Genomic DNA, 23,691 nt, shown 5'->3' with positions numbered 1-23,691 from the left:
GACCCCTAGGCATGCTGCCTGCTGTGGTAGAGCTGGCCAAGGACCCGGGCTGCCTGTGGAGGCGCTACTGTTCACATCCTCCTATTATTCACATCCTCCTACTGCTCAAGTCCTCTGACTATTCACTGAGCCACACCCCTGCCCTGGGAAAATCATCCATGTTTTTTGATGAGCACATAGCATTGTCTCAAAGCCTGGGTTTCCCACAAGGTACGGCAAGCATGCCCAACGCCCCTGTGGTCGAGGACATCAGTGTGAGTCTCCTTTACGGTTTTATATCTTTTTTTTTTTTTGGTTACTCCTGTGGATTGAACTCTGGTCCTGGCTGCTGTGCCTCAGCTCATCAGCTAAGGGCGAGCACTCTACCACCTGAGCCACACCCTCACTTGTGGTTTTCTGAGGGTTTATTGGAGATAAAATGTCTCATGGATTTTACTGCCCTGGCTGGATTTGAACCGTGATCCTCATATCTCAGCCTTCTGAGTAGCTAGGATGACAGGAATGAGCCACCGGCACCTGTCTAGGTTTGTGTCTTTTAAAGTCTGGATTCTACCTGAGAAAAACATATTTACGTTTCTTGTCTGGCTTGTTTTCCTTCCAAAGATGTATGATGAATTCCAGTTCCATCCATTTTCCTGAAGGTGCCAGGCTTTGTTCTTCATGGAAAGTTGTTTTTTAGCAGAACAGACAAATATACAAGATAGAAAGGAGTAGATGGCAATAGATATTATATTAAAAATTTGGAGCTATTTGGTGGTGGGGAATTGATATACAGCATAAAGCTGACAGTATTTTCAGGATCTGTATACACCTTTCCAAACTGTAAAGCAGTGACCCAGCTCTACCCTGTGCCTGTCAGCCAGGAGGGAGGGCTGGCCCGGCCAGTTATAAACCAACACTGCATAGAGATGATACTCAAACCCAAGTTAGGTTGATGGGATAAAGACCATCACCCTATGCTGACACACAGCGAGCCAGCACACACATGACGACTGCTGCCCGCGTGTCATGAACTAGTACTACTGGATGCCATGGACCCGTAAATCCAGACCAAGTTAGAATGTTGGCTTAAGACCCCCTCTCAACAAGAGATAGGCTGTCGAGCCCAAAGTCAGCCATAAGACTTAAGGATCAAATGAAGGAACAAGTTTACAAATTCAAGAATCAAAACCATAGCACACCTTTCCAGAACCTCTGGGATGCAGCAAAAGCTTCTCAGGGAATTTACAGCTGTGCAGGCCTGGTATGAAAACAGTCAGGTGTCTCTAATGCAATCAACGATGAAGCACAGTCTAAAAGCGAACCCAGAACAGTGGATAGAATGATAATCATAAGGGCTGGGAAGTTGGCTCACTGGTAGAGCACATGCCTTGTATGCTTGAGACCCTGGGTTCAATTCCTCAACACCTCATAAGCAGGAAAAAAAAAGCCGGAAGTAGCACTGTGGCTCAAGTGGTAGAATGCTAGCCTGAGCTGAAGAGATGAGGGACAGTGCCCAGGCACAGAGTTCATGCCCCACGACTGGACCCCTCCCCCCGACCCCCCGCAAAAAAGAAAGATAATCATAAAAATCAGCATAGAGCCAGCCAGGCACTGATGCTGCTCACCACTAATCAGAGCTACTACAGAAGTTCAGATCGTAGGATTGTGGTTCAAAGACAGCAGAAATGTCCATGAGGCTTATTATCAATAAACATCCCCAGAATGTACAAAGCAGAGCTGTGGCTCAAGTGGTAGTGCACTAGCCTGGAGGTAAAGAAGCTTAGCAACAGTGCCCAGGCCCTGAGTTCAAGCCCTAGGACAGGCACACACATAAACACACACAGACACACACACACACCAAAAAAAATCAGGGTAAAAATGAAAAAAAATTGAGATTAAAAGAACAATGTAAAAAAAATCTGTGAAAGGAGCTGAGCGCTGGTGTTTCATCCCTGTAATCCTAGCTACTCTGGAGGCTAAAATCTGAGGATCATGAGTCCATGAGACTCATCTCCAATAAACCACCAGAAATTTTGAAATGGCGACTGTGGCTCAACTGATAGAGTATTCTCCTTGGGCTAAAGAGCTGAGGGACAGTGCTCAGGCCCAGAGTTCAAGCCTCAGGACTGACAAAAAAATCAAGAAAGGTAAGAACTTTCCTTGGTAAGATAGCTAAGACTGACAAGCCTTCATCCAAGAACAGTGAAGACATCAACTAAGAAAACTAGAATGTCATAACAGTTTAAATTCAAGTTGTCACTGGGAAGTATATTAGAAACTTAATCCAACACATTAGAAAATATACAAGAAATGGATTCACTTCTTTGCATGTTGGCACCATCAGGTTTGATCCAAGATGATTTTAGTCACCTAACTATATCTGTAATCAAGGAGTAAATAGATTCACTGACAGGTTCTACCAGGTGTTCAGATTTACCACCAATACCTCTCAGACAGGTTCAAAAACTAGGAAAGGAAGAAGGTTACCAAACTCCCTCTCATACCAAAATGAGAACAGACTAGAGACAAGATTAGACACCTATTTCCTTGAAGAGCACAGATGTAAAATATTTCATAACATACCTGCAAGTAATTTCAAAAATGCATTGAAAGATCATGCACCATGCCCACGTTACATTCCACCCAAATTTGCAAGTGTGGCTCAACCAGTCCTGGATAATTTGAAGAGTAAAATCCTGGAAATCTGTGGCTTGCACCTGTCATCCTAGCTACTGAGGCTGAGATCTGAGGATCATAGTTCAAAGTCAGCCTGGGCAGAAAAGTCCAGCAGACTCTTCAATTCCCTACCAGAAAACTAGAAGCGGCACTAAGCTCCAAGTGGTAGAGCACTAACCATGAGTAAAAGAGCTCAGGGACAGCACCCAAGCTCTGAGTTCAAGCCCCACTACTGATTTCCCGCTGCTTCCCTCCCCCCAAAAAAGTCAATATAGCAAGGATCCATCTGCTTTAAAGGTTTCTCCGCCAAGGCACTATCAGCTGTAAAAAGTGAGTAGTTAGGGTATTTAATGAAGTAGAAATAATGGGAAGGTAGATACAGTCTGGTAGGGACAGGAATAGGCAAGGTGTGTACAGTGTGCAATAGTGGCTACCATCATGCCTGGACTCAGGTGTGACCCAGGAAAAGAAGTCAGATGGTGCCTGTGCTAGGCGTCAGTCAATGGTTACTCCCAGATCTGACCTGGCGTGAGTGCTTCCCCCAAAAACCTCCTCAGAACAGGACTTTCGTGGCCCTTCTGGATTCCGCTGTTTTGATCCCAATGGCAGCGCTTCTCCAGGCTGGTTGTTTTCGAGGATGGCGACCACAGTGTGGCCTGCTCTACCAGCAGGAGGTGCACAAGGGGTGGGGCCCGGAGCCCCCAAGCTAAGCATGCAGGCTGTGGGGGGGAGCTGACCTTTCAGCTGGTTCATTGGCTGAGTCGCACCTTTGTGTCACAACCCATTTTTTCTGAATGGCTTTGTCAGGAGCTTCAAGTCATCACCAGGAGTGAGAGGTGGGCGTGTCTCATCCCTCCTTCATATTGAGCATAGTCACGAGAGGCTGCTGTGAATGAAGCCAAGTCAGGAGCTGGCTGAGAGCTCTGGCTGGCAGGTGTGCTGCAGGGGAGAAGGAATCGGGGGTCCCGCCACCCCATGGCAAGGACACAGGGGACAGGAAAGGGATTCCTACAAGATGGTGGTGCAGAACTGAGGGTGCTCAGGAAGAAAGGAGGAGACAGAGATGGAGAGAGACATCCTGAATGTTGGAACTTTCCAGAAGTAATGAGTCCATGCAGGGCTGCACGGCAGCATGAGGACAGGCGGCTGTGCTTCCAGCAGACTGCAGGGATGCATGGGGTGCAGAGCCTAACCTTGAGCTGAAGAGCTGAGGGACAGCGCCTAGGCCCAGAATTCAAGCCCCAAGGCCGACCAAAAATAAAAAAGAGGAAAAGCGCATGGAGCATTGCTGAGCACTGTGGGGGAGGGGAAGCGCGGGGCGTGGGTTGTCTTGGATTTGGATCATCCTCAAGACAGAGAGTCAGGCGGGTGGAGAGTGGGGTGCTCCTGGGGAGCAGGTGCTGAGAGGGGGTGGAGTAGGGGCAGGGAATGCATGCGTCCCCTTAGAAGGCAGGAAGCTGGTGGAGGAGGTGCGCTGCCCCTAGGTCAGGAGGATAAGTCCCAGGACTTGAACTCAGGGCCTGGGTCCTATCCCTGAGCTTTTGTGCTCAGGGCTGGTGACTGTCCCCATGGCATCAGTGCTACTTCTGGCTTGCTGTCACCCTGATACTCATTCCTGAGAAGAAAAGGGTGGAGGTGGAGATCCCTAGACTGGAGGGCCCTGCCTGTCATTCAGCACAACAGCCCTCACTGGTACCCCAGAGGCTGTGGTGAAGCGACCTCATAACAAGGGACATGACGAGCATTGCAGGAAATGTCACAATAGCCAAGCAAGGGACTTTCTTAAGGAGACTTAGTGTTGTAAAAACAACTTTACATTTAAAAAAAAATGTGCTTTTCAAAAGTACACTTAATGTCCTTGTTGAATTAGCAGAGAGTCTAGAGATAGGTAACATAAACTGCCAAGGAAAATAAAGAGTTGTAAAAATAAATTAGGTGGAAGAAATAAGCATGGACAAGACTCAAGGAGTAACTGTCAGGAAGGAGCCTTGATGTTTGTGGTCAGTGCTACACCAGCAGGACTCCCTTCCTTCCTTCCTTCCTTCCTTCCTTCTTTGCTGTCTTACCATCTCTCTTCTCTGTCTGTTTCTGTCTGTCTGTTTGTCTGGGTCCCTCATTTTCTCTTTCCATCTTTGTACCAGTCCTGGAGCTTGAACTCTGGGCCTGTTCTATCTGTTCTATCCCTTGGACAATTTTGCTCAAGGCTAGCGCTTTACCACTTCAGCCACAACACCACCTCCATTTTTTTAGTGGTTTATTGGAGATGACAGTCTCAGAGAAATTTTTCCCTAGACTGGCTTTGAACTATGATCCTTAGATCCCACCTTCTCAGGAACTCAGAACACAGCCATCAACCGCCAACACCCAGCTGCTATTTTCTTTCCAACTACTTTCTTCTCCAGAACAGAAAGGGCTTTAAGAATGATTTGCTTCGTTGCATAGGTATCTATTAAAGAAAGAAAGAAAGAAATCAAAAGACTCAAAATGGCATTAGGAAAACATGTTAGGTAGATTCACCAGTTTATCTTGAACTTGAAACCACCACCAGGTAATGGGACAGATTCTCTGGGAGAAGTTGACATGATCTAATAAGCACTATTTCAAAATCTAACATTTCTACTTTCATATAATTTTGTGGGCCAGCACAATACAGACAGATGAACACACACACAGATATATAGTACACAAATGTGCAGGTGTGGACATGTGTGCACACCTCTATCTCTCAGCAGATGACATTTACCTAGGCATGGAGATTGTGGAAGGGCCAAGCAAAGTTCAGCTGAGATGCAAGCTTGGTGGTCCTCAGGGGAGGACCACTTTCTTCTTCTTTGTGCAGATGAAGAGGAGGCTGCAGGGAGTGGAGTGTCTGCTCATGAGCAGGAAAGGGCTGAGGGCTGGGAAACAGCCTATAGCAAATGCCGCTATAAGGTACAGCACAGGGCTGGGGTTGTAAATCACAGACACGCAAATCTGACAGATGCAGGACATAGTGTAAAAGGAGACAAAGGCGCTCACCAGGAGGAGAATGCTTATGATAGCTCTGGACTCGGGAGAGGCTCTGGTGGAGACACTGGTCCTCTGGATGTGCCCCATTCTCTGCTTGTGTCTGTACAGAACGAAGAGCATGGAGGTGCTGGCCCAGACCATGAGCCCCAAACACAGAACATCAGGCACAGAGAGCATGGTCACATAAAGCACATCCTCAGCTGGATCATGACGCACAGAAGAACAGTATCCAAAGGCCTTTAAGATCGTAATGTTGTCATGTGCTTTGCGTCCAGTGATGTACATGGGAAAAACAGTGCTCACCAGGAGGAAAACCCCCCAGCTGAGGTAGACGGTGGAGACAATGTGCTTGTGGGCTCTCCCCTTCAGCCCTGCCCACCTGGAGTCCCCCTGGCTGATGCTCACAGCCTGGAAGATGCTGAGGGAGCAAGTGCTACCTATCGCCACGCCCCTGCCCACTCGGTAAAGATAGAAGACCATTTTGCACCCCATATCATTGAAGAAATTTCTCCAGCCCCAAGCCACCATGGTTTGGAGAATACCCCTACACAGAACACATAGAAAGTTGGCCACAATTAAGTGCCTAAGAATCAAGTCTGTGGCTCTCATCCTGTTTCCCATGCAGGAAAGGAATAGATAATGGGAGAGAAGAGACAAATTACCCACTAACCCAACCACAGTCTGGGCTAAGAGGATCACCCCCATGGACACATGGGCATCTGCCATCCTCTCTGTTACTTGAGCCTCATCCAGAAGCTCTCGCTTATGAAACTGAGGCCTGCACAGGGCCAAGGGAACTCAACATTCTCCACTCAGCATTCAGACCACTGGAAATACTGTCCTACTATCTCTCATGTATTAGGAAAAATACAATTCTATTCATCCATCCGGAAGAGGAAGATGGCATGTTCAGGGAAATGGGTGAACCTAGAGAAATGGCATTAAGCGAAGGTGAGTCAGGTTCTGAGGTGAAGGCGGCTCCATTTCTCCTCTGTAGAATCAGATCTAAGATTCTAAACAAGCAAGGCCCTAGTGGCTCAAGACTGTAATCCTAGCAACTCAGGGGCTGAGACCTTGGATTCCCAATTCAGAGCCAGAACAGAGAAGAAAAGTCTGTGAGACTCTTCTCTCCAGGTAAGCACCAGCAAACTGGAAGTGGACCTGTGGCTCAAAGTGGTAGAGGCCTAGCCTTGCGCAAAAAGGGCTCAAGGAACATGGGCAAGCCCCGAGTTCAAGCTCTCTGACTGACTAAAGATTGGAACTTGAAATATGTGTGACAGGTTCCCGGGGTCACATGCACTTAAACCTAAATAGGCTGGCTGTGGGAGTGGGTCCCAGGTGTCACCCTTTCCTCAACATGGAGCCCACATTTCACAGAAGAAATACCAGGAAGATGAACCAGGTCTGCGGTGGGGATGGTGGGGGTGAAGGAGGAGCTGGATGACAGAGACATAGAGGGGGCAATTTTAGGTTCAAATCCCATTCTACAGTCGCTGATGTGAACACATCTTCCCCAGCCCCTGGACATTCAGGATTCCTCCTCACTTGTCACAAACCAGAACAGACTCTGTGAGGGAGAGGAAAGTTAGGAACCCACAGGGCTTGGGGATGGGGGGGCCTAGAACCCCAGTTCTTTTCACTGTTGTAGCCCATTCCTATCCTTCTCTGTTTCTTTGTCATGCAACCGGTTTCAATCTGGAATCCCTACCCCTAAGGTGATCACTTACCCAGAGTGTGGAACCTGGGGTCTCTCCTGCAGGCTGCACCTCTCCAGTGGCAGTGAACACAAGTGCTTGCCTCTTCTCTCAGAATGTGCGTGGCAGGGCGAATCATTTCTGAGACACACATGGGAACTTCAGAGCTTCAAAGGCCTCCTTAGATAAGGGGTCCAGGAGGACGGCTGTTGAGGTCATCTCCCACGGGAGTGGTGATTTTCCCTTCACCTGGGGTGGCAAGCCATGTTCTCAGTAAACTTTCTCTTTTCCCCCATATAACAATTATCAAGACACTTTCCACTCTCATGTGGGAGCTTCTCCAGGGGACAGGGGAGTGGTGCAGTCGCTTACATCTCCTGGATCCAAGTAGGCTGGCAGGAGACACTGAGGTCTGAAGCGAGGTGACTGTAAACAACCCCGGCAGTGTGTAAGCCATGTGTCACCAAAGTTTCTTCCCCAAAGTGTCCCTTTCCTTTTATTTTTTTCCAGTTCTGGGACTTGAACTCAGGGCTTGGGCACTGTTCCTGAGCTGCTTTTGCTCAAGGCTAGCACTCTACCATTGGCACCACAGCACCACTTCTGGCTTTTTCTATGTGTGTGCTGCTGAGGAATTGAACCCAGGGCTTCATGCATGCTAGGCAAGCACTCTACCACTGAGCCACCTCCCCAGCCCTCCTCATCTCAGTCTGCTTTTATTATATCATCATATACGGTGTTAGAAAAGAAAAATGGAACCCTGTACTGATGCAATCTCAGGAGCCTGATATCAGAGAATCAAGGTGCAAAGCCAGCCTGGTGAAGAAAGCCCATGAGATTCTTATCTCCAATTCTTATCTCCACTCTCTGGTGGTAGAGTGCCAGTCTGTAATAAAAGAGCTCAGCAACAGCATCCAGGCACAAACTTCAAACCGCTGGACTGGCACAAAAGGAAGAAAGAAAATAGAATGAGACATTTCTGTACAGGAATTTGTTTGGCAATATGGCCATTTTTTTAAAATGTTTTCATCCCTAGAGAACCCATTTGGAGATTAGAGGTAAACATTTTATGCATATTCCTGAAAGCAGGGTGATTTCTTTTCATGCCTGGTTATTTCTGAGGTGGTAGCTTCATTCTCTAATTCCCTACTCATTTTCATCATTAGCAGTGGTGATTTTGAAGCAGAAATTTGTCACTGTGCTCAGGAGAGGGTCAGCAGTGACTCCTCACCCTGGGTTTCTGGTCAACCTCATTGCATGGACACCATTCCTCACCTGGTCCCTTCTGGTCTTGCTGACAATTCCTCTGCCCTGTTCTTGTCTGCTTCAAGAACATGCATTTGCCTTTCTGTGTCTGACTTCTTGCATTTTCCACAGCGATCTGTAGTTCTACAGATGTGGCAGCAAATGACAGGATTTCCTTCTTGTTCCTGGCCTAGTTGTACTTTGTGATAGAAATAGGCTACATCTTCTTTTTCTGTGTGTGTAAAGCATCTTTTTCTTAAACAGCAAAGCAGGAATGCAACACAATTTTAAATATTTTTAAATAGGTCACAAAAGGGATGCAAAAGGGATGTTTGCAGTATGACTGTTACATCTTCATATAGTTAAAGTCATTTATGAAATCTTATACTAACACATAAGATTATCCCATGATAAAAGTAGTTCAAATCTAATAACCATAAGCTATATTAGTGGATCTCGTTTCCTAGTATAATATCTTAATATTACCTCTGATATTGATTCCTTTACCAAATGGAATCTATGAACTAAATTTTTAGAAATTGTTATGAGAATGACTGAAATTCTACCAAACAATTAGCTGCATTTACAGAGTGAGATAAAAATAATGAGCTTACCAGTTATTATACATATAAAATTCTCTCATTCATGATTCTAGTACCAGTATACTCTTCAAGGAATTTGGTAACAGTTCATTGACTAGGTACAACAAATAAACCTTGCAACCAAACCATAGAGCTGGAATAGCATAGCATGTGGTGTATGTAAGATCAGTCAAACTTAACCCATTTTCATATATTTAGATATATATTCCCTGGAAGATCTGTTCTGGGACAGAGACCATACAAATCTGGAGTGAAAACATTTGGAGTTGGTTGCTACTTTTATCAAATTATTTATTACCTATTTCTATGTATTCCTCCCAAACTTTCTACTTCTAATCAATACATAACCAAAATTTTTTTAGGAGGGGGGCGTCCAGTGGTGGGGCCTGAACTCTAGGCCTGGGCACTGTCCCTCAGCTCTTCAGCTCAAGGCTAGCCCTCTACAACTTGAGCCACAGCTCCACTTACGGCTTTTTTCTTTTTGCTTATGAGGTGCTGAGGCATCGAACCCAGGGCCTCATACATGCAAGGCAAGCGCTCTACCACTGAGCCACCTTCACAGCCCATAACCAAAATTCTTATCTTTTCAGATAGCAAGTGAGTTATTTGGGGCAAAAGCAAGTTGTTTTTGTGTTTTTAAACAGATCTCAATTTGATAACTTTGTTTCAACTTAAAATCCTCTTTATAGCCCAAATCTGTTTTCAAATGAGTAAGAGAAACCATCAGTCCTATCTTATTATTAGAAAGTACAACTGACAAACTTTAGGCAAGGTTTTGATTAACTTCAGGACTTACAGATCAGATTACTGTTGGGTGATTACTACTCAAAATACTTTTACAAATGTGAAACTGTCTTGACTAAGGAGAAGGTAACTGGGGAGGATGAGGCAGATGGAGGAGAGGCACACAATGCTGAACAGGTACATACATAAAGCTGTGCATTCAGTACATAATTTTGTTCACATTTTCACAACATGGTTATTTTCTTCTATATCTTACTAAGTACGCATTTAGTAAAAGAATAAGCCTATATATCAAAGCAAATTCAATAAAACATTCATTTTCAAGTTTCATAAATATATGCAATTCTAATTATAAAGTCTCTACAATACATCTGCACATTTTCTTAGACTAACATAATATACAAACTCATGAAAGTCTCCTGTTAAGTAATTAATTTTGCCTAGATTTGAAATTATTTTCATAAACATTCAATGAAGCCACAAACAAAGATACTGTAACGTTTGGAATCTTCCCAAGTTTTAAAGGGGAGAGAGAAGGAGGGTGGGAGAATGGATGGTGAGAAGGAAAGGGAGAGAGAAAGAGGGAGAGAGAAGCAGCAATTCCGTAAATGAGAAGGGAACTCAATCCCTTACATTCTTTTGCCTTTCATGTCAGTTGTTTGGAAAACACTAGAAGCAGACATGAGGTTTTCTATATATTGTCCAAAAAGGTGGTCTTCTGATTTTAGCTTCAGGTTTTCTTCCTTAACTGCATCTACTCTTGCTGAGAGATCTTCAAGTGTCTGTTGGAGTTCCAACACTTGATTAATGTCGTGCTTTTTCCTCCAGTTCCATCTGATTTCAGCATCAACATCCATGTCAGCTTTCATCATCCTGGGCACTGAACTGTGTCTCAGACAGAAAAATCGTGATGAAGGGGTGTTATCTCAAGATCACACCTCTGGCGGGGGACTCCAGCACTGACTGACTAGGCTACATCTTCTTTATGCATTCATCCTCGGTTAGGCCTGTGACTCCACTGCTCTAAACCTGGCTGACTTTGCTCCACATGACCATGTTCAGTTTCACTCATTTCTCTGCAGACACCATGGAGCTTCTGGGTTGTTTCTTGGCTGTGGTGAATAGTGCCACAGTAGATATGCTGTTCAAGGACCTACATATTCTTGAGAATATGCCTACATATTTCATTTTCTATTGTTTTTTTTTTTCTGTCGGTTGTTTGGCCTAAACTCTGGTATAGGGTGATGTTCTTAAGCCCTTCAGCTCAAGGCTAACACTCTACAACTAGAGCCACACCACTACTTCTGGCTTTTTCTGCTTAGGTGATGCTGAGGAATTTAACCCTGGTTATCATGCATGGAAGGCAATCAGTCTACCACTGAGCTACCTTCCCAGCCCCTCATTTTCTATTCTTTTTTTTTTTGGTCGGTAATGGGGCTTGAACTTGGCCTGGACACTGTCCTTTAGCTCTTCAACTCAAAGCTATGGCTCTACAATTTGAGCCACAGTGACACTTCCAGCTTTTTCTGCTTATGTGGTGCTGAGGAATCAAACCCAGGGCCTCCTGCATGCAAGACAAGCAGTCTATCACTGAGCCACCTTCCCAGTCCCTTTTTTGCTTTTGAAGACAGGGTCTCAACACTGTAGTCCAGGCTAGCCTTGAACCTAGTATCCTCTTGCCTCAGCCTCCTCAGTGCTGGCATTTCAGGTGCACATCACTAAGCCCAGCTGCATTATTTACCTAACTCTTCATCAGTTCCATTGTGATCCTAAAGAGATGCATAATGCCTTGATGAGAGGCTCATCTGTAGGAAAGCTCTCAGTCAGTCTTTGCCTTCCCGGGGTGTGAGGCCTACTCTTCACCTCAGTGCAGCTTGCTGGTTTGCCATGCCCTGGGGGAGGAGGCCTTCTGTGCCCACCAGGATTAGTTGGTCTCAGTGATGTCATTGCACTCAGCACACGTGATGTCATTGTGCTCCATGCACTGGAGCTAGGCAGGAGAAGCACACAGGGGAGGGTTTGCAGTCCACTGTAGTGGTCGCAATCAGAACTTTGGGGTTAGGACTTGTCTACACAGGCTGGCCTAGGCGGGTGTCCCTTGCTCCCAGCCTGGTTTCCTCAGGGGAGGGAGGGTCCCTGCTGCTTCTCCCTTTATGTGAACACATGACGAAAATTTGATGCACCTGTTCTCTGGGGCTGCTGGGACAATAGCCTCACCCAGTGGTTTACATTCACAGCTCCTATGGGGATCCACTCTGAGCTCCTCTCCTCACTTCAGGCCCAGTTATGGTTCTTGATTTTCTTGGGCTTATTGATGTATCCTCTGCCTCCCCCTGTCTCTGTCCCCAGGCTGTGCCCTCTGTGTACTGTCTTCTCCAGCTTAGGAGAAGACTTAGGGTGCTTAGGAGGACACTGTGGTTGGCTCTAGGACCCACCCTCAAATCAGAGTGAACTTATCATGGGATATTGAAACACTCACCCACAGACACTACTTTCCTGTTCACCAGCACTGGCTCAGAACTGGGAAATAGCTTACAGCCCATGTGTAAAGACAATCAAATTTCCCTGATTTTTCTCCACACTTCCAGCACAGTCAACAGAAAAGCTTTGGCCCTGAAAAGTATGATTATTTTTCCCCAGTAGCAAGCAAGTATTTCCTTTTTTTTTCTTTCTTTTTTTTTTTTTACCTGAGACTAGAACTTCAACTGGGTATCTGATGCTTTTCCTCATTGGCTGGTGCTCTACCACCAGTGCATTTCCTTATGCAACAGCAGATACAGCCCAGCCCCTCTAATTCAGTTCACTTCTCACCTTAACTTCCCCTGCTGCGGATGTGAAGGCCCAGGTTGCTTGCCTGTGTTTCTAACTCTGCCCCCACGTGGGGCTGATCAGCTCAAAGGAATCAGGACCAGGGACAAATCCTCACGGGTTCACCATAAAGGATGCTACTGAAAAGATATGTATGGCAAGGCCCCGGTAGCCAAGTGTCTTGTCTACACCCCCTACGCTCCAGGAACCCTCACATCTACAGCTCTCTAGAAGCTCTCCCAACCCTCTTGTTTTGTTCATTTTTCTGCAGACTTCATTGAATGGGGAAGACTGTGTCAAAGTGTGATCACGCAGAAAGGGTGTGACAGGGTGCTGACAAGGCCAGGCTGGGGGCCTAGCAGCGGCTCCACCTGCACCCTGTGGCCCTCCTGTTGTCACGTGGGGCTGAACCCATTCCGTAACGGGTCTTGGGATGTACCATCAGACACTGGTCAGGATTCTGCTGCGATGGTTCTGAGATGGAAACGCTGGACACAGTAATTACCATAGCCCTCTTCTGAAACAAAGCTCAGGTTCTATGGCCTGCATGCCGGGGGGAGTTAATGAGCCAGAAACTGTGCACCCAGACCCACCTGTACAGTCTCAGGTTCCCGTTCACCCATGGTGTTGCCCACATGGCTGAGGTTGCCCCTCTGTTGTCATTGTTATTTTGAGAAAGGATTTTTTACTATGTACCACAGGCTGGTTTTGAAGTCATGAATCTTCCACATCAGTCCACTGAGTACTGGGATTACAGGTGTGCATTAGCATACCTGACTTTTGTTTTTGTAGTAATACTATGCTATTGTTTGTTCTCTCATCATCACCATTAGCCACAAGTCTTGTGTTTAAATGCCTGCTCTGCCAGCCATCCTCTTACCTCTGTGAGCTGACCAGAGGTTCTGCCTTGTGCTGCGCCTTACAGGATTGACACTGTGAGCCAGCCTTACACCTTCTACAATTGCTTTGAGGGTTCAGTGAGGTTGCAGGTGTGTGTGCCTTGTCTAGGGCCTGGCTCAGAGCATGCATGCATGCATGCTAGGCAGCGGCTGCTACTAAGTGGAGTATGTGGTGTAGTAGCCAGTGGTGGGCAGCGTGTCTGATCTTACGTGAACTCGGAAAGTGCACTGTTTCTATTGCACTGTGCGCTCCAGGTCAGAATAGGGCATGGTGGGTGTGCTGAGCATCTGCTCCCAGCACTGTGGAGCTCCCTTGAGTCTGGGATTACTGACATTCTCCCTCCTTATTCTCTCCTCAGCTTCACCTCAACAGCATCAAGAAGCTGTCCACCATCGCCTTCGCCCTTGGAGTGGAAAGGACGTGAAGTGAACTCCTCCCCTTCCTTACAGGTGGGTACTCGTGGGGCCCAGTGCAGTGGGGATGCCTGGAGATGGCTTCTGCTTAATAAGAGAAGCCCATGGCAGGGGCCCTGGATGATGGGGTACAGAGGCTGAGGGGCAGGTAGACAAGCTTTATGTACTACAGGACTGTGTTGAGGGGAAGGCTGAGGAAGAGAAGGGTGGAGGCAGGATGTCCTCTCGGAAGACAGCTGGAAGGCAGCTGCAGAACCGGAGTGAGACTCCCAGCCTGAGACCTGCTTCGGGCTCTGCCAGGTTTACACAGTCCTGTGACTCATACTAGAGACATGGAGAGCATTCAGTCCGTTTAACACCTAAGTGTCTGCTGGGAGGACAGACTAATCAGACAATGTTCTGCTTGCATGGATGGAAAGAAATGGGCCTGGGATGGGGGTAATGTGGGAGCTTCAGACCAAGAGCTGCCGGGTATCCAGACACAATGGGCTCAGGGCCCCAAGGGACTTTAGGTCCCTTCTTTGGATTTGCTGCCTGGGAGCCTCTCCAGTTGCATGTGGCAGGTGCCGTGTCCGTTGGGAAAAGGTGGTGCTGTCCAGACAGAAAAGCAGAAGCCTCAGCCTCACGCCAGCAGAACATGCAGGATTGGTTTTGTAAGCGATTACTGTAGCATGATCGTGGGGTAGAGCAAAATGCCAGGCTGGCATCTTAAATACAGCAATGTAGTGTCAGGGTTCTGGAGGTGGTGCTCTGAGCCCTTTGTGCTGCGCTTCTTGTGGTGAGTCCTAGGTCAGAAAGGAAGAATCCCAGAGATCACCCGTGTCCTGGCCTGCCCTGCCCAGCCCTGAGGCCTGAGACTGTAGCTGGGCTTGGGACTGTCTTTGGGTGGGAGCCGGGCACAGGGGCCGGTGGTTGGGGGCAGGCTGGGGGGAGGGGACAGCCTGCAAAGTCTCCAGGAGGCAGTAGCTGAACCGAGTCTGAACAGATAGAAAGGATTTTTGGCAGAGAACAGTGCTGAGAGTGTAAGCTGTACCTGAACAGGAAATCTGCTTGCCACCGTGTTGTACAGGATAGGACTCAGTCTCCCCTCACGGAGGGGTGTAGAGTTGCCCTGTCACTCAGTGCTCCCCCACCCATCCCCAGTTCCTATCTTGTTCTCTGTGCTGGCCATATGGAAAACTGTGGGTACTGACAGCAAGCTTGTGCATCTTGGGACCAGGATCCCAGGATGCTCGGGTCACAGGGTGGGCTGTGATGGGAATGCCCTGCCCCTACAGACACCATCTATGCTGAGAATGAGGTCCTTCTAGCCCTGGCTGAGCAGCTGGGAACCTTTACCAGCCAGGTGGGGAGCCAGAGTACGTGCACTGCCTGCTGGTGAGTGACATGCAGGGTCCTTGTTCTCATCCCTGGAGCAGAGACAGGAGCCATGGAGCAGGGTTGGTAGGGGGGCGGGGTGCTGTCGAGGGGAATGGCCTCAGGGCTGGAGGGCTGAGCAGAGCATCAGTGAAACCCATCCCTCCCCCGCCCCTGCAGCCCCCACTGGAGTCGCTGGCCACGGTGGAGGAAACCGTGGTGCGGGACAAGGAGGTGGAGTCCTTGCGGTCGTCTCCCATGAGCACTTGACCGCTGAGCTCAAAGCCCATTTTGTGTCCCTTGTGGAACGGCTGGTGGAGGGCGACTGGTTCATCTCCCGCACCTTGGCCTGCAGCCTCTTCTCCGTCTGCTACCTGTGAGTGTCCACCGATGTGAAAGGAGAGCTCTACCAGTGAGTCCGGGTCTCCCTTGTCACCGCCTGCCCAACTGCCCCTGTCTTGTCCCCTGGGGTCAGCTCACCTGCTGGGCCTCAGTGGCAGTCCCCTCCCCCACCCATGTGAGTATCAATGCGCAGTAACCCTACTTGCTGCTCTCTTGAGCTGCCCTGGCCAAAGGCTCCCCTCCTACTCTTCCTCCTATCCTGAGTGAAGCCTCCTATGTCCTGGGCAACAACCATGGCACCCAAGGGTCCACGCCCTCTGATCTCTCCTGGCTCCATGAGTTCTTCCTGCCCAGCGCCACTCTAGATCCCCAGGTATTTCCAAAATCTCTGTTCAGATGACACCCCCATGGTGCGGCAGGCCACAGCTTCTAATCTGGGGGAGTTCGCCAAGGTCCTAGAGCTGGACAACGTCAAGAGTGAGATCATCCCCATGTTCTCCAACCTAGCCTCTGATGAGCAGGTGGGTCCCTGCTCCACCCTTCCTCCTCTCCCCTTTTCCCCCTCCCCCATTCTGCCACTGATCCCTCTGCCCTTATGCCCCAGGGACACTCAGCACCCCTTCTGCTCCCCAGGACTCCGTGAGGCTGCTGGCGGTGGAGATGTGTGTGAACATTGCCCAGTTCCTGCCCCAAGGGGACCTGGGGGCCCTGGTGATGCCCACACTGCGCCCAGCGGCCGAGGACAGGTCCTGGCACACCCGCTACATGGTGGCCGACAAATTCACTGAGGTGCGTGAGGCCTGCAGTGCACAGGCAGGGCCAAGGCTGAAGGGAAAAGGGACTCATGTCTGTCCTGCATGGGAGCGGGCAGCCTGACATCCGTGGGCAGAGAAGCCAGGGCTGGATCTTGGCAGTGTCAGGGGCGCACATTCACACTGAGAAGCTGTCACTCGCCCTGCTTTGTACACGGCAAGGACCTGGAAAGGTGGGAAAGTGAAGCTCTCTGTCCTGGGCTCCAAGGGAGACTCTTGTCCTGGCCAGGAGTAGAAGCTGCAGACAGACAAGGAGCTGAGGTAGAAACAGGGCTGTCCATCAGCACTCCATACCACTTACACTAGTAAAAGAGCATGAGGCCCTTGGAGAGCTATGCCTGTGTGTGCCCTTAGTGTGGTCCCATCGGCTCTGGTGATGGTCAGGAGCAAGCGTAAGGCATCTCTGGCAACCAAGAAAAGGCAGAGTCACTAGGCACACATTCGTCCAAACGTGTGTTCATACTGGCAACTTGGGATGTGAACTGGGGCCTTGTGCTCACTGGGCAGATGCCCCCCTTCTTGAGGCACACCCTACATTTTGGATTTATTTTTCAGCTAGGATCTCCACCTTTGCCTAGGCTAACCATGGAGTCCAATTCTCCTAACTCTGCCTCCTGTATAGCTAGATAGATTGTAGGTGTGAGCTGCTGTGCACAGCCCATTTTATACATGTGTACTGTTATTATAGAGGGGATGTACAGAGGGATTACAATGGCATGCATGAGTCAGAGAATGAGGACATTTCCTTTTGTACAGTGAGTGTCCGCTGTTCTCTCATTCCCTCCCAACCCCTCCCTCCCATCTCTACCCACGAGTTGTACCGTTCACTTTCATCGGTGTCCTGTGAGCTCCATGGATGCACTATTTTTTTCTATCCTTCCCCCCCCCCCCCCCGTACCCTCCCAGAGATAACATGAGAACAGACTCTTTATCAGATAAAAAACACAGAAGTATCAAAAGCTAAAACCAAAAAATATAGATGTATTTTGTTTCCACATTTTGGGTTTTGTTTTAGTATGTGTAATATTTTATATGAATATGAAGAGATGCTTAGGCATTGGGCCTTTGTGATTCTCTCCTAAGACTATTCTCCTTTGGTCTCACTGTGTGTGATTCTCTGGAATCCTGTGGCATTTGTCATATCCCAGTGCATTTTAGATCTAACTTCCTTATATCAGAGAGAACGTGCACCATTTATCTCCAGTCTTGACTTACCTCACTTCTCAGGATTTGTTCTAGTTCCATCCATTTCCTTGCAAATGACATTATTTTATTCTTTCTAATGAATGTGTAAAGTACCATTGTCCACATTTTGTGGGTCCACTCATCTACTGTGGGGCATCTGGGCTGTTTCCATATCTTGGCTATTGTGAATAGTGTGGCAGTGAACATGGGTGTACAGGTGTCCTTGTCATGATGCTCAGTGTAGATGCCCAGGAGTGGGTGGTAGGGAAGGTCTGTGTTTAGTATTTAGAGGAACCTGCAGACTGCTGTGCTGAGTGGCTCTACTAGTTCACATTCCTACCAGCTGCACAGTAGGGCTCCTTTTCTCCATATCCCTGCCAGCATTTGTTCGAATTCACAGTGCTGGCCAATCTAACTGGATTAAGATGGAACCTCAGAGTTGTTGTGATTTGTAATTCCTTCATGCTCAGAGATGATGAGCATTTCCTCATGTGTTTCTTTGCCATTCTTCCCTCTTCTGAAGAGTCTCTCCTTAGCTCCCCTGCCCATTTAGTGACTCAGCACACTATATTTTAGTATAAATGTAAAAGCAGGAGACTGCATCGCTGGCATGTTTGTGGATCAGGTCACAGAAAGCCCCACTTGGGATAATGTGAACTAAGGTCTGTGGTTTTGGCGCACGCTGCTGGAGACGAAGGCTGGCTCTGGGGAAAGCAGCCTGCCCAGTCTCCACACCTGCACCACTTCTGCCTGGATTTTGGCCTCAATAGCTGAGAGAGGCTGCCAGACCACCTTTCGTTCCACACACCCTGGCTCTTCTGGTTCTGGGTTTACAGCTCCAGAAAGCAGTGGGGCCTGAGATCACCAAGACAGTCCTGGTGCCCGCCCTCCAGAACCTGATGAAGGACTGTGAGGCCGAGGTGAGGGCCGCAACCTCCCACAAGGTGAAAGGTGGGTGCCCGTGACCCATGCTTGAGGAGGTAGGCTCAGGGTGGAGGTGCAGCCGGCTCCATCTCATCCCCCACCCTGGCCTGCAGAGTTCTGCAAGAACCTCTCCACAGATTGTCAGGAGATCATGATCATCACCCAGATCTTGCCGTGCACCAAGGTTACTGGTTTGGCGGAGGGAGTCAGCTGGGCAGGAAAGAGGGCACAGAACAGGCTGTGGAAATGCCCCAGGCACATGGGTCACAGGCTGCAGCCAAGTAGATGGAGGCATGGACCCTGCAGCCCATCCCCATGCCCCCTGCCAGTCATCTGCAGAGGAGGCTGAGGCAGGTCCCCCTGGGCCTCCCTCCCAGGAACTGGTGTCAGATGCCAACCGATATGTGAAGTCAGCCCTGGCCTCTGTCATCATGGGCCTCTATCCCATCCTGGGCAAAGACAACACCCTTGAGCACCTCCTGCTCCTCTTCCTGGCCAAGCTGAAGGACCAGGTGAATGTCCCCTCCCGTATCCCCCTGCCAAGGTGATTGATGGCTATCATGGAGTCCAGCGGGGCTTCTGAGCTGAGTGATGAGCCGATGTGTGATGGGTAAGCATGCACGTGTGAGGTTGATCAGAGCTCACGATCTGGGAGGCAGGAGCAGTTCAAACTCTCTGTCATGGAGCACCTGCTGTGTTGCCCGGGCCCTGCTGGATAGTGGGGGCATGGCATGGATGAGGCTTGTCCTGGAGGCAGAGCTGTGTTCTGGTGGGGTCTCATGTCAGTGGAGGGAGTTGAGGTGACAGGAATGAAAGGGGCAAGTCTCAGTACTGGTGGGTCAAGTGCCCTGACTCCTCCCTTCTGGCTCAAGCCTCAATTGGGTCCTGACACATCTGTCCTGGGTGGAGGTGGGGCTCACCTTTCTTCTCCCACTGTGTTATTTTTCCTCATGATTCCTGCAAGTTCTCTCAGAATGACTGCAGGTGTCATATGATGCCCCAGCCTCCGTTACTTAATGACAAGTGTGGCTCTGTATGTGGCCTTGTCACTGTGTCCCTGGGGCCAGGTTGGGGCTGGGCAGTGGCCCTGGGGAGATGGCAGGTCTGTAGGGTGTTTCTGTGGGGTGGCACTCCCCTCCCTCCATTCTGGGCGGCCTTGGGCCAGGCATCACTGAAGCCCCATCCTCTGCAGTGCCCGGAGTGCGGCTGAACATCATCTCCAACCTGGACTGCGTGAACAAGGTGATCGACATCCAGCAGCTGTCCTAGTCGCTGCTGCCCACCATCATGGAGCTAGCCGAGGATGCAAAGTGGCGGGTGAGGCTGGCCATCATCAAGTACATGCCCCTGCTGGCTGGTCAGATGGTGCGTGATCCAGGGCATGCCAGGTATGGTGGGGAGGGGAGAGTAGGGTGGCTGGCCTACCTCTTCCTTGGAACCCTCACCACCTCTCTCCTCTGGCAGGGAGTGGAATTCTTTGATGAAAAACTCAACTCGATATGCATGGCATGCTGGTGGACCATGGTGAGTCCTGCCAGAAGGAGCTGGCAGCCAGTGGGTGAGGCCACGCCACTGTTCTGTCGCCCTGCCCCCTGATGTTTGAACCCTGGGAAAGGCTGGCTTTGAGCCATGACCCACTCTAAAACTCCCCTATGGCCTTACTTTCCCCCGTGCAGTCTATGCCATTTGTAAGGCAGCCACCAGCAACCTCAAGAAGCTGGTGGAGAGGTTCAGGAAGGAGTCAGCACATGCCACCATCATCCCCAAGGTGCTGGATATGTCTGGAGACCCCAACTACCTGCACCGCATGACCACCATCTTCTGCATAAACATGAGTGTGGCCCACGTGCCACCTGTACCCAGGAGCCGGCTTGCCAGGGGAGGGGCATGCACATCCCTGCCGTGACACCAAGCTTGGGAGTGGAGAGGCCCGAGGCCAAGGCCAGTGGTACACATCTGGAGCTGGGCGGTCTCCAGGCATCTGACACCCTTGGTCTGGGCGTGGGTGAGCTGGTGTGAAGTACACCATTGGCTGCATGTTCAGAGTTGAGCTCATTGTAAATCATAGTCGCGGGGAGGTGGTGTCAGTTGTGTGCAACCTTTGGATGCCAGAGAGGTTTTGCTCAGCCTCACCACCCGGGCCCAGGTGCCAGTCACTGACTGTACTGATTGTGTGCACGTGCTTGTCAGGTTCTGTCGGAGGTGTGCAGGCAGGATATCACTACCAAGTACATGCTGCCCACTGTCATGCGCATGGGAGTGGACCCCGTTGCCAAGGTCCCCTTCAATGTGGCCTAGTCCCTGCAGAAGATCAGGCCCATCCTCCACAACAGGTGAGCTGAGTCTCGCTGTTCTTATGCTCCTCTCCAGCTACACTGTTTCTTCCTTTGTGGTGATACTGAGGGTTGACCTCGCTAGGCAAGCATTCTGCCACTTGAGCCATGCCCCAGCGCTTTTTGCCTTGGTTATATTTCACAGAGTGCATGTGTGGCCCAGGCTGCCTGGTCTGTGCATGCTGCTCACACCGCTAGGATAACGGGTGCCACCACGCAAAGCTATTGCTAGGGCTTCCTCAGTGGCTGGGATTCCAGATGTGCACCACTGTGTTCAGCTGCCACTGCTCCCTGCTGCTTCCTCCCAGTGTCGGCTTCACTGTAGACTGAGGAGTCGGCAGTGGCAGTGGCGAGCCTTATGGGGAGGTGGGTGTGAAGGGAAGGGAGGTGAGGGGTGGCTCAGCATTGCTAGCCATCTGGAGATGCAAGTTGTAATTCGGCAGGGGTGGCCAGACCTGAACTGAGTTCCCAGCTGTGGGCCCCCATCTGCTTCATGCTTCAGCCCTTTCCCCTCTGCTTCCAGCACACTGCAGAGCGAGGACAAGCCGGTCCTGGAGAAGCTGACCCACGACCAGGATGTGGGCGTCAAGTACTGTGCCCAGGAGGCCTTGACTGGTGCGGGCTGGGGGTGGAGGGTGGTGGCAGGTGGGAGGGTTGGTGGTGCCCAGGCAGGGGATGGGAGGGACTGAGGGTGGCAGTGCCCAGGCAAGGCTAGAGGGCCACACATGCTGGTGGATGGGGAGAGGGTGGTGGGGCCTGGGCAGGGGCGCAAGAGGGCCAGGCTGGGTTTCTGTGCCATCCCGTTCCTGTTCCTTCAGTTTTGTCTCTTGCCTGATGCTGGAAGAAGAGCCAGTGCTTGGGCCTCCAGTGCCCAGCCTTCGGCCGACCCTCGGCTCAGCCCTCCCTGAGCTCCTCCTTCATGTAGTCAGTGAGTTGCTGACAGCCCTCCCTGTGCATGGCTGATCCCAGACCTGGACCCACTCATGTTCCCTGAGCAGCCTGGGGAAACGTCGCCCGGCCCCTCCCAAAGGCTGAGGGACACACGGTGGGATGGACAGCAGCCAGGAGGAAGGCGCCACTCCTGCCCTGTAGAGAGAGACGTGAGCATCCGGGTCACTGCCTCTTGCTGCTGAGATGGGGACCCCATCCCCACCTGCCTCCCACCCCCTCCCCTTACCTCCCCCCACCTCCACCCCAGTAATTTATTTGTGTCAACTGTACTGTTTATATTTTATTCCCGTTTTCTCTCTTTTCAAAAAGAAATAAAGGTGTAGAAACAGTCGGCCTTCAGGTCTTAGTGGGTGTTGGGGGGAGTGTCCTGGGGGCTTGGTCTCTGCCCTTTTCTGTGAGGAGACTTAGTCCTAAACACTCACCCTGGGTGTCCTGACCCCTAGGCATGCTGCCTGCTGTGGCAGAGCTGGCCAAGGACCCAGGCTGCCTGTGGAGGCTCTACTGTTCACATCCTCCTATTATTCACATCCTCCTACTGCTCAAGTCCTCTTACTGTTCACTGAGCCACACCCCTGCCCTGGGAAAATCATCCATGTTTTTGATGAGCACATAGCATTGTCTCAAAGCCAATTGATATACAACATAAAACTGACAGTATTTTCCAGATCTGTATACACCTGTCTGAACTGTAAGGCAGTGTCCTGGCTCTACCCTGTGCCTATTAGCCAGGAGGGAGAGCTGGCCCGGCCCAGTTATAAACCAACACTGCATAGAGATGACATTTCACCACCCATGACTGAAAACTGAAAGTTCAGGGTGGAAAACTGTCCCAAGCAAATGGGAACAGACCTGAAATGGAGCCCCAATTGCTTGTCCCACGAGAGCAGGGGAGACATCAAACCCAAGTTAGGTTGATGAGATAAAGACCGTTAACTTCTGCTGACAAACAGCAAGCCAGCAAACAGATGCCTACTGCTGCCCCAGTTTCATGAACTACTACTACTGGATGCCATGGACCCGTAAGTCCAGACCAAGTTAGAATGTTGGCTTAAGACACCCTCTCATCAAGAGATAGGCTGTCAAGCCCAAAGTCAGCCATAAGACTTAAGGATCAAATGAAGGAACAAGTTTACAAATTCAAGAATCAAAACCATACCACAACTTTCCAGAACCTCTTGGATGAAGCAAAAGCTTCTCTTAGGGAATTTACAGCTGTGTGGGCCTGCCAGGAAAAAGTCAGGTGTCTCAAATGCAATCAACAATGAAGCACAGTCTAAAAACAAACCCAGAACAGTGGATACAAAGAGAATCATAAAAATCAGGATAGAGCCAGCCAGGAACTGATGGCTGCTCACCACTAATCAGAGCTATATAAGAAGCTCAGATCTGAGGATTGTGGTTCAAAGGCATCAGAAAAATCCATGAGGCTCATTTTCAATAAACTATCCCCAGAATGTACAAAGCAGAGCTGTGGCTCAAGTGGTAGCGCACTAGCCTGGAGGGAAAGAAGATTAGCAACAGTGCCCAAGCCCTGATTTCAAGCCAAAGGACAGGCACATACATAAACACACCACACACACACACACACACACACACACACACACACACACACACACACACACACACACAAATCAGGGTAAAAATGAAAGAAATGGAGATTAAAAGAACAATGTAAAAAAAAATCAGTGAAAGAAGCTGAGCTCTGGTGGCTAACGCCT

The 23,691-nt window shown here is 49.6% G+C and overlaps 1 pseudogene; it reads left to right on the top strand.

Annotated features, from left to right (window-relative positions):
- Window positions 1-221: 221 nt before the first annotated feature.
- LOC122125529 lies at window positions 222-21,857 on the top strand (annotated as a pseudogene).
- The last annotated feature ends 1,834 nt before the right edge of the window (window positions 21,858-23,691 follow it).

Source organism: Dipodomys spectabilis, unplaced genomic scaffold (assembly GCF_019054845.1).
Source record: "Dipodomys spectabilis isolate Male_0828 unplaced genomic scaffold, ASM1905484v1 ptg000266l, whole genome shotgun sequence".
NCBI classification, from domain to species: domain Eukaryota; kingdom Metazoa; phylum Chordata; class Mammalia; order Rodentia; family Heteromyidae; genus Dipodomys; species Dipodomys spectabilis.
The sequence above is the reverse complement of the archived record's forward strand: the minus strand, read 5'-3'. Positions and strand labels throughout refer to the sequence as shown.